A 12,528-nucleotide genomic window follows, 5' to 3' on the forward strand; every position below is an offset into this window, starting at 1 on the left:
ACTGTGAACTAGCTGCTTAAAATGCTAAATTAATAATAAATGTAGTACTAATAAGATAATTAGTTAATTTCCCTAAAGTGCCGTCGCTGCAGATTGAAGCAGCTCTTAAAAGGTAAAGAAGAGTAAAAAACACTTTTTCCATCGTCTCACCCAGCATCTCGCTCTCCGAGTTAACTTCATCCGACCGCTGCTGCAGCTCCTCCATCTTCTGGCTGTGCTGCAGCTCCAGGGCCTCTTGGTCCAGTCGGCTCACCTCCGGCTGACTCTTCAGCTGCTCCTTCAGCTCCTTCACCTTCTTCTCTTTTGCACCCACTATGGCTTTCAGGTTCTTGGTGGTGTTGTTCTTCTCCTCCTCCAGCGAGCTGTACTGAGAGGTCCGGTCCCCGTTCTGTTTCTCCAGCTCGTCGTATTTCAGGTTACATCTGCAGGTTGAAGATATGTTGTTGGTTGTGTGTGTGTGTGTGTGTGTGTGTGTGTGTGTGTGTATCTACTGAGGTTTGTCTTGTTTAAAATAAAAAAAGACTGCACTAAGCTAATAGAAAAGTTAATAGATAAACTGATCCACCACATATCATACAGGTTTGTTATATATGTTTTTTTAATAAAAATATATTAATAATGATCTGCAAAAGAAGTGGAACAGAATTATTTAAATTACCAATAACATTTAGAAAATGCTGTTGCTCTAAAATACATAAAAATAACAGACTAACTTAAATAAAGCTGTAACATTACTATTTATAAAATATTAAATAATATTCAGCAAACATTTGCAGGTTCCAGCATCTCCAATGTGAAGATCTGCTGATTTTCTTTGTCATGTATGACAGTAAATCTAATGTTTTTGGATGTTTGCACTGATGGCTTAATAAAACATACAACTAGAATACAACCTCTGAGTCTGGGAAGTTTTAATTTGCATTTTTTCACTATTTTCTGACATTTTATAGAAAAGACTATTAGCTAATTTCAGTTGCAGCCTGAGCTGTCACTTTACATTGTTTCTGTTTTAGCTAGTTGGCTATATTATATTTATTATTGTACTGTATGTTTTAAAAACTATTTATATTATAGTATATAATTGTAGTTAAATTTACACTTTAACTCAGTATTGGTCAAGGTTGTATCTTTGTTCCAATCAGTTAATCAGTTTTATTATAATTACATTTTTTTATTATTAATTATTTTAACAGCAGATTTAACATTGTGGCAGTGACACTGATTTCATTTGTCGTCAGTCACAGTTAGCATTTTATTTAGCACAAATAAGGGGAACAAACTGGTGCTAATGCTAACAGAGCTAACGTCGATTTAGCTAACGTTAGCTAAAGAGCTAGTTACACGACAGTTCTCTTTTTTATCAGTTGGTTACATTCACTAAGTTTAAAAAAAAAAACTAGAGCATATATCTAAGTTACATTTATATATCATTTGTTATATTATTATATACTTTGTTTTAATAAACTATTTAGGCTTTATTCCCCCCCAGAAGAGAAGCAAGTCTGTAGTGTAACATTAGCTAACATTAGTTAACATTAGCTAACGTTAGCTAACATTAGCTCAGTCTTACCTCTCCAACTGCTCCTCCAGGTATTGAATTTGTCTCAAATATAACAACCTCTCTTTGTCCGTAGAATCGATTATATCCTCCATGTTTATGTATTTGTCTTTTTCGTGAATATTTTCCCGTTTTTTGTGTATCTCTGCTTTTTTAGGGCATTTAAAAAACATACAAGATGAGAAAATAACCTCAACTTGTTGCTACGGAATGCTGCATTCAGGGTCTGCTCGGAAAGTTCTACTCTATTCAAAACAAACTGTCATTAATAGGATTTACAAGAGAAAACAAAACAATTAAAACATGATTTTATGAATTTCTAAAATTGAAATATACAATATAATAATATATCATATATATATATATTTAATATCCAAACTTTTACAGATGTATTCCAGTTGTTGCTTGTGAATGCTGCCTTCAGGGACTGCTTGGAAAGTTCTTCCCTTTTCTAAAATAAAGAAAGCGATTTCACCTGCTGAAACAGACACCTGAGAGAAAAGCTCAGAGCGACGCTGATCTGCAGGAGAAAGAACACAAACACACCAGATGAGAGTGGAGTAACAGTTTGACAGTTATATTTGAGAAACGTGGGCAATGTTGTCTGTATAAAATAAATAACAAAAAAAACTATAAATATGTAAATATATGTATTTCATATTTTTATTATATATAATACTGTAATATAATACTGTATACTATTCTATATCATGACATTTGTATATTTGCTCTTTTAAATCTTAACCACACCGGTAATTTCGGCTTTACACCTTCTGGAAACATTCCCGACAAAAAAACACCTCCTGAGTGTTCAGGGAAAGTTACCCAAAAAACAACCTTCCTAGAACCATTATAGCTTGTGGGAACGTTCTCAAAACTTTCAAAAAACTAGAACTAAATGGGAAAATGTAGGGAACATTCCAGTCTGTTATATTGTTGTTATCATTATGTTGAAAATTACTGATTATACATTTTCTGGTTTTGATTGTTCTTAAAAGAGACATTTTGAATTGTTATTGTTTTATTGGTTTGTTGGTTGGTAAATGACACCCTTTATTTTATTGTCTATATTTTCTATTGATTGGCAAATAATGTGCACTAATAATGACATAAATTATCAATTGATAAAGATTACCTGATTGACATTATTAATTCAGTATTTGTGTGTGTGTGTGTGTGTGTGTGTGTGTGTGTGTGTGTGTGTGTGTGTGTGTGTGTGTGTGTGTGTGTGTGTGTGTGTGTGTGGGTATATAAATCTGTTTACACACTCACATTGTGGGGACTCGCCTTCTTATTGGGGACAAAATGCACGTCCCAACAGGTAAATAATTACATTTTAGAGTTTTGGTTTAAGGTTAGGGTAAGTCTCAAGGAAATTAATGTAAGTCAATAGGCTGTAATCAATGTAATAAAGTGATGGAAGCATGACTGTGTGTGTGCGTGTGTTTTTGTCCATGTTGTTGCAGCTCCCCATCATCACCAGCAGAGGTCAGTAAAAGCTTGCTTTGCTTGTGGTGGACACACTCTGAGGTGTGTGTGAGACAGACTGTGACAGTTGGAGAAACTCTCTCACCTCCACCTGGAATGCAAAAGAAAGAGGACGAGGTCAACTGGTCAACTAATCAGACTTTTTTTTCTAAAATACCATTATAGACATATAAAAACTACAGGAAGTTTGAAGTGATTTTATGCAACTACTTTGAGACAGCTGTAAATCATTTAGTACATCAGGAGATGTATCAGGAGATACCTGTACAAGGTCACTAAATATTCTCACCTGACCTCTGCATACATACCTCAAAATCACAAATATACAGTAAAATGTAGCCTATAGTATTACAGTAGTTTTAGTATATTTAATATATTTAATCATTAGTATTTTAATAGTATTACATTATATATTCGGTTTTTTTAGAAGAAGAAGCTTTGTAAAATATTTAAATAATGTAAAATATTTATTTTGCTCATTATATAACCCTTAAACATATGAAGAATAATAATAAAACATCAGTCCGAGCAATCAAATATTTTCTGGCAATCCTCTGGATGAATTATTGCCTTTTTTGTGCAAATAAACATCCAAAAAATCGACATATAGGAAACACCAAGAAATGAGATATCAGAATCTTGAGTAGAACGGGCATTGAGCCATTTTCAGTGTTCATTTGACTAGTATGAAAGAAAATGGGGATTGTTGTTTGTTGTTTGGTGAGAGCGGACGCAGCTATGGAGACAGCTGGCTGGCTAGTTAGCTAACATTAGGTAACTAGCTTGTCTTTCTCTGGAGTGACGGGGCTGTTCTGCTCATTTTCTGTAACCAGTGTAGCTTTAAATCTGGTGGAATTATCAAGCTAGCTAACTAGCCAGCTGTCCACTAGTTAGTTAGCTAGCTAGCTTGTTAATTCAAAATGCTAAAATGCCACACTGGTTACAGAAAATGAGCCCAACAAAGTTGTCAATCATCTGGCGATAGCAATGTGCTTTCCTACGCTAGCCAGCTGTACCCTAGTAAACTAGCTAGGTTGTATATTTCACTATGTACCCCTGTGAAATTAGCATGATAGCTAGGTAACTAGCCAGCTGTACGGTAGTTAGCTAGCTAGGTTTTAATTCTGCTATGTACCACCATGTAATTATTAAAGCTAGTTAGCCCGCTACAACAGTCAAAATGGAAACGGTACACGTAAAGATGGCAGCTGCTCAGACAATCCTGCTATGTTAAAATGAATGTGAATGTCCGCTCTACTCCTGCTCTATTTCTATGACCTAAAAGCTTTCCAGGGTTTATACGCATGCTGGCAGAGCCTAAAAAACATAAAAGCTACTTGGTGCGTTTCTTTTGATTGATCAACAGATCAATCTCCATGAGTGAATAACGCATGACATGGTTGAAAGCTCCAGAAAGGTTAGTAAGCGTACTTTGAGTTGGGATTGTTTGGTTTTTTCATAAATGTTTTCTTTTCTTGTATCTCAAAGTGAAAACTAAACTTGTAGAAGGAAACCTGGTTGAATTTGTTTAAAAAAAGTACAATAAAGCCATGATAACATTACAAAAACTTTTAAATAAATGGTGTGAGATTTCTGGACCAGCTGCAGGTTTTTTTATCTTATCGTCTCCAAAGAAAAATATTTCAACATGCTGCCGACAAAAGTTTTTATCACAGAAACTGCAGCAAATTGATGTTTGCTGACATGATTCCACGACAGAGGATGCTGAGGCCTGTTATCCTCAAAGGCGAAACCAAGATCAGCTGCAGCAGCAGACGGTTCTGGCTCTGTTTTGATCTCCCCTTCTCTACGCCGTCGCCCCCTTTGGCCCTTTTTGTTGTGGCGAGGCCTGCAAGAGGTCACCTGGGGTCACGCCAGAAGGAGAGAACGAGGGTTAAAGCCTCCAAACTCCACTAATAACCCCCACTGTGCCCCCACCATCCGTCCTTCAAGGCTATGTTTCATAGCTTCTCTCTCCACACACCAGAGCTGGAGGCTGCTTCCATCCACGCGTCTGGTTTTCATTAAAATGGACACATGTGGTCTTTGTTTTGAGACGCGCGGCCGACACGATCCCATAACCGGCCGTATGAAAAATGGAATTCTCAGGCAGCGGATTAAGGCTAAACCTTGTTCAGGGTTTCACTTTAAACAGGAGGTATCGTAATGACAGGAAGACGCATGATTTGACTCGAGCCCTTCGTTACGAGCGCGAGTATCGCTGCGATGTGGAGCTGATAACGTATGTTAGATGTTTCAGCTCTAACTTATATATATCACATGTCAGAGTTTTTTTTTTTTTTTTACGGCTGGATGTTACCGTAAAAAGCAAGACGACTAAGATTTACACTCCAGGCTCTCACACAATGGCTCAGTGTTTAGTTCAGGGACACATGGCGGTTGATGGACACCTTGGCTGTGGCAGAGATCGAACCTGTGACCTTTTTTTATTTATTTTATGACCGGACAATCTATTTAACCACCAGACCACCCTGTAACTCCAAACAGCCACTAGATACTTCAATAAAGTCTAGTGCTCTCCATTAAAAACTCATCAATAAGCCTCATTGTAGAGAGCACTAAATGTGGATTAATCCGCCGCTGAAAATAGTCCCAAAACAAATGCACTATTTATTTTTTTCTGTTTGTTTGATTAATAACTAGAGTGAACAACTGTTTTAGGAAATTACTTAGCCTTTGTGAGAAAAGGCAATCTAGTAGCTGTTCTAGAGCTTTCAATCAAATCACATGATCTTCATTGACAGATGGTGTTGCCAATGATGGAATTGTAGATGTCTAAATTTTTATTTTGTTGCAATAACTTCAAAGACGTCTCAGCCATGTTGGCTTAAAATATTGAGATCCAAAGTGCATTCTTGAGCTTGGAAATGGCAGTAGGTCCATTTAGTATAAGAAGATATCATTTTATATGACAATCATAATTTCATATCAGTGTTACACTTCAATCAGCTGAAACCAACGGGGAGATTTTTCTCACCTCACTGAGCTTCACTAAGCATGAATATGGGAACTCACACACAGTTACTTGTGTTCAAACAGCGAGACAGAGTCATTTTTTTTGGGGGGGGTCCAGTTTTAAGTTTTGATTTGTTTTGAAGTTGAGCGTAAAAGACATTTTAGGAAATATAAATCTCTTCTGCTATCAGGCAAAAGAGCTTCTGGGTAATGTAGTTCCTAACAAGTGCACATCAGAACATACACTTATTCACTCGCGTTAGATGAGGAGATTGATACCACCGTCATGTCTGTACGATGTCTGTAGCTTAATTTAGCTTAGCTTAGCACAAAGAATGGAAAGGGAGGAAACAGCTAGCCAGGTTCTGAACAAAGGGAACAAAATCTGCCAGAAAAGTGCAACAGTTGAAGTTTGTTTTTACACTAGATGTAACGTGTTAATATGGGAGCTTTAGAGGTGTTGGTAGGACGATATTTGATTATCCAACAAACGTACATGGTGGAATTAGCAAGCTAGCTAGGTAACTAGCCAGCTGTACATTAGTTAGCTAGGTTGTGATTTCCTTCATGTTTTAATGCTACACTGATTACAGAAAAGGCACACAAAGTTCATCACTCATCTGTTGATAGCCATGATCTTTCCTACCATGTGGACAAGAGTGTTTGGATGAAGCTGAAGTTGTTAAATTTTACTCATTTACTCCGGCTCTCTACACTTCATGATGTTTTAGTTTTAGTTACTGCAAAACCTCACCTCAGTGAGTCAGCGATTTGCTGTAAGTCGGTTTAGTTTATATGGAAGTTAGCCCGCTACAACGGTCAAAATGTCCGCCATTTTGATCATCCTGCTACGTTGATTTGAAGAGGGATGTCTGCTCTTCTCCTATTCTATGTCAACACACTGAAATAACAGCTGTAGCTACTAAAAATATAACGTTAAGAAGCTTAAACTATTGATACAATATGAATGAAAGTTAAACTGAGAGATAGTGACTCCTGAAACTGCTGTCATTAAAGAGAGCAGAGCGCAACAAAAACACAGTAAACTTCATTGAAAAGAGGATCAGAATTTGATCAGCTTTATTTTAGCAATACTGATAAATTATGATCATTATAATCGACTCGGGACATTTCTAATAAAAGTAATATCGATCTTCTGAAACGAGTATTTCACAATATGCGGGACGATTCCTTCAAGTTTACACATCTCCTCACTTTTATACCTAATCTGCCGAGTCCAACAACAGTCTACTGTCAGTCAACAGTGCCTTGCTCAAGGGCACATTAGCCTTGGGAATAAAGAAAGTACAGATTTATCAGGCTGCTCCAGGATTTAAACCAACAATCTTTAGGACACAAGCTCTCCTTTCCAACCTCTACTTTATTGTCACATTCAAGTCTTTAAAAAACTACTGTAAAATGTGTGTGGATGTGTGAGATGATGAGGCGTGTTCAGAGGCCTCGAGGGTTAACCAAGTCAAGTCCTTGGCATGAACAACCACCACCACACATACATAACCGCGTAACATGTGCACGTTTTTTGCATTTCTACCAAAAGGAAAACACCATCATGATGATCTGCACACCTGATAAACAGATTCCATTGATATCGTACCAACAGCTGCTGCGTCAGGACCAGATGGAAACCACTAAATCTTTCCGTCTGAACATTCAGCTTGACTTCAACAAGACAAAGAGATTGTTACATGAAAGCCTGCAACTAATTTGCAGCTGTCAGATTGGGATCGTAGATATTTATCTTGTGCTTTAAACTAATAAAAACGAGTACATCGACATTGAATTGTTGATGTCCACATGAAAGGTTTTGGCCACATACTGTATATCAGAACTGAATGTCACCCACTGATTTGTGGACTGATGTTTTGGCATTTTGGCCGTCGCCATCTTGTTTTTTTGCAACCAGTGAATAGGAAGTGACCATATTACGACTATGGAGGAGTGACGTAGAGACGCCGTATACGTCTCTGGTAGAGACCTGTCAATCACTGTGTAGCCCCGCCCTAAAGCATCCCCTGCTTTATGGTCTGTTTGACTCTAAACGGACCATCATTTACTAAATGAACATCATGCTGTATTGAAGAAGACTTGAAACTAGAGATTGAGACCATAAACTCATGTTTACAATGTTTACACTTGAGACAGGCGTTGGACACCACTGTCCCAAAGTGTTTCCCTAAGTTTACTTATTATTTTAAGCCCAACCATGATGTGTTTTACACCAAACTAAGTGGTTTTGCCTAAACTTCACTGAGCCTGTTTCACAGGAACAAACTAAAAGCATAAAATGCATAATAATGACACGTGGTAATGTCGGAAATGCAGCGCTATTTATATATGAGATCGGGTTGATGGTCCCTAAACTTTGGGTTCATGGACTTTTGCTATTATGGCCAAAACTTCTTTAATATACTGTATATGTATATAGATTATATATACTACAAACATATGATGATCTTATAGAATATGATGCATTGATGTAGATATTAAACTAGTTCAAAACATGCAGCAGAAATGTTAATCCAGAAACATCAGATATACTGTACGTAACAGTAATATATTTTACTGATCAATCAACACTTTACTTTAAGTACTTTAAATTTGCTGATGATACTTACATAATACTTGTACTTGTAGTGGAGGACTTTCACAGTGCGGTATTAGTACTTTTACAATACTTCTTCCAAACGGTCCAGGTCACCAAAATACAACCGGCACTTCCTTGAAGCCAGCATCTGTGGCTGTTAGAGAAACTTCTAAAAGCATTTTGCTCTGTGTTGATCTTGTTTTCTTTACATTTAGTCGTAGATGTTCCCATTTGAACTTTTACAGTGGCTGTCCCTGTAGTCTCTGATGTCCTTATACTCATTATCAACTTTGTGTCACAGTGTACCGAGCATGTATAACCATTATTTTGAATGGGTATCCTTTTATTGTGCTTTAAATTACATCCTTCTACATCCATCAGCATGTTGTGTTTTCAGCATTTCCCTGCACCAGTGTCACTCACTCAAATTCCTATATATTTTGTGGACTTGGCAGTGACTCGTATCCTGATTTCCAGGCGTATTTCTTTTCTAATTGAGAGCTGCTGTCATGCATTGGACCGCTGCCACCTCTTGTAAAAAGTACTGAGGAGGAAAATGTATTGGGACCATATGTGGGGAACACGAGATAGCTTGTTTTTATGATTCATGTGAAGACAATGGCCAGAGCAGGTTACTTTTGGAGCTACAAGTTTAAAGTCTGCTAACTTGAGGGAATAAAGACTTTGTGAGAGTCAAATATCAAACATGCCGTTGATCAAAAACACAAAAATATATGGAGCATGATCGAGTTCAACTTACAAACAGAATCATTTTGGACAGAAATGATGTCATTGGTTGAGTTCAATCTGAAAAGGCAAAAACAAAACAATGATAAAACAAACGTGACAATAGAAGAGAGCATAAAGCCAGATTTTAGCATTATTTTAGTTAATAAAAAAATGTATTAAGGCTCACAGTGTTCAAAGCTTCTATTACTGATTATCGCTGAGGGTGGCATGATCTCCTGTTAGCTAACTTGCTAACCGACAAGTAATGCAGCTAGCATCAGCTAGCTTAGTCACAATGATTTAAACATTTTAGTTTTTGGTGTAACCACAAATTTAATTTCTAGAAAACTTTTAAATGTATTTAAAGGAAATACATTTTGCTTTCTTTGTGTCTGTGCGTTAAAAGAGCTCAGTCTGTTCTCATACAGCATTTGTAGCTTTAGCTACAAAAATGAATTAATTCGAACTAAAACTGCTCTTTCAGCCATTACACCGATGTTGGTGAGTCATGTGAAACGAGAAATCAACATTGATTTATTTGTCACGAAACAGTAAAAGCACCTCCTCCACCTCCACGATCTTTTATTAAACCAAACTAAGTATTTCACCATCTTTTCCTAAACCTAACTAAGAATTTTAAGATCTTTTCCTAAACCTAACTAAGTATTTTAAGATATTTTCCTAAACCTTACCTAATTTTGTTGCCTAAACCTAACTAAGTTATTTCCTGGGAAGATGGAAGTTTATTTTGAAAAGGCCGTATTTATGTAATGAGCACAAATTGACACGTTTTGCTGGACTTTTGTAGGAAAACGCATGAAAAACGTGTCCTCATACTAGCAGTTGTATGAGGACACGTTTCATTACTAGCTGTTTTGTTTTTGCATCAATGTCACAAAGAAATGCGTCTGTCGAAAACAGGAACACAGCCTAATTCATGATTATTACCGTCATTACATGTTATTGTGTTACTATCTTATGTGCCCCCCGACACACTAACAACAGCTTAAATAAGAGGGTGAGGTCATCTGACCAATCCAGCGTGAGCTTTAACTCTAATTGGCCTCCGTACGCAACACATCTGCATCCAGTAACATTGATTATAGTCTCCTGTCCAGAAATTACAAGCGTCACTGTCTCTTGAAGCCTTTCCCTTTTTTCCTCTTTCATTACACTCAGAAGATAACGGGCCTGATGTGGTGCAGAGCTGGCAGTCGGTCAGGCATTCACATTTTATTAGAGCCCCTTTTTTTATTTCATGTCCAAATAGCCTTCAGAAACCCGGCAGCCATTACACCGGAAAGCTTTGCTAAATTCTTTGCTGCTATTAGTGGTTGTAATTATAGAAGTGATCTCAAACTGACTCAGAGGTTTTTTTGTTTCGGAGGTGGGTCAGAAAACTCCAGTGGGTCCGACCGTGGAGCATTTTATCTTACAGCTGCGAAAATAAATCAACGGATTCCCACACTCTCATATAAAACTACACTTCACACACATTGTACCCGTCTTTGATGTTGTAACGGTTCCTCTTTTTATCCGTAGTTTGGCATTTTGGGAAACATTTGTTTTGTTTCTGAGAGTTATTTTATGAGAAGATTGTTCAATCAAAAGGTGGTTAGCTTATCTTTGCAAACAGGAAACAGGAAAGCTGATCACGGTATATCTGGCTGGGTTAATGCGCACAAAAATAGAAATGGAAAATGTGGTTTTATTGTCTCAGCTGGTTGGTTTGTACCAATCAAACAAAGGAGATATAACATGTTAATTAGTGAGCTTTAAAGGTGTTTGTAGGTGTGTTCTTGATCTATGAACAGATCCAAGCTAAATGTTCCCATCTGCTTCATGTCTTTACGCTAAGCTAATCCTCTGATGCCACATATTTTACATTTCATAGTTTCCAGGTGTCCAGATGTTTTAAAAGTAGTTTAGTGTCTCCAGAGAGAGCTGTGTGAAGTCCAAAGACGGTAATAATCACAAAGTAGGCTGAGTTCCTGTTTTCGACAGTGTACAGATGCATTGTGATATTGGTGCAAAAACAATGGTACTGAGTTGGTATGAGGACACATTTTTCATGCGTTTTCCTACAGAAGTCAAAGGAAACAACTTTTTTTAGTTTAGGAAAAAATCGTAAGATACTTGGTTAGGCTTAGGCAACACAACTATGTACGTGGGATATCTATGAATTACTGTGCATTTATTTTCTGTATGCGTCGGGTTTTGACAAGGAAGGCAAATGACGAAATGACAAGAATAACAAAAAGATGATAGCTGAGTTTCAAATCACACACTTTTTATTTTTACCTTTGGTTCATGCTGTAGCTGCCCCTACAAAGCATGCACTGGGACAAACTACTTCCTCATAACACGGCACCTTATACTTTGACACTCTTGCTCATACATCTGCTGCACAAAAGGATTGTGGGTCAGAATAGCCAGAAAAACACGCCGGTTTACAAACTGCAAAACGTGACCGCATGTAGTAGAACATCCTGGTATTTTTGGCATTCTGCATTTGACGAACTATGTTTTAGGACATAATTAATATTTTTCTGGCATACTAAATAATATGGAAGTATGTGGGTTTACTGCATCAATTTGGATAATTGGTGGACTTTTCACTCAAAGACATTGCTGATATCAACCGGTAGCATTGAGCTTTTTCATCCAAACGTCAAAAACAGAGGTCATATCTTCCGTATTCATTCTGGGAATTATGATGATTCAGTTACATCCTACATTTTTTTTTACTCATTATTTCACGCTTGCATTTTACTCCTAGCAGTGTGTAGAGTCTCTGTACAGTGAAAAATATCTCCAAATATAGTGATTTCCACATTTTCAGATAATTTTATGGATTAACTTTGATTAAATTGGACTTCTTAGGGTTAATAAACTATCTAAAAAAAAACTGAAAATGCAGTTTTGGAGACACATGCTCAACTTTAACTTAAGAGAATAATAAAATGTTAAAGGTTAAGAATAAAAAACTTTTATTTGGTGTTTGTGGTCAAATTTGTTCTGAGGAAGTTGTGAAAGTCGGTATACATCCCTGTTAAAAAGAAACAAACGTCACATTACTGAAAGCATTTTAATCTGCATTGTTTGACATATACTTTTATATATGTATTTCCTCCACATAAAAGGGATTTTGAACAGACTTGTCGCGTGTTTT

This window comes from Pholis gunnellus, assembly GCF_910591455.1.
Source record: "Pholis gunnellus genome assembly, chromosome: 6".
Classification (NCBI taxonomy): domain Eukaryota; kingdom Metazoa; phylum Chordata; class Actinopteri; order Perciformes; family Pholidae; genus Pholis; species Pholis gunnellus.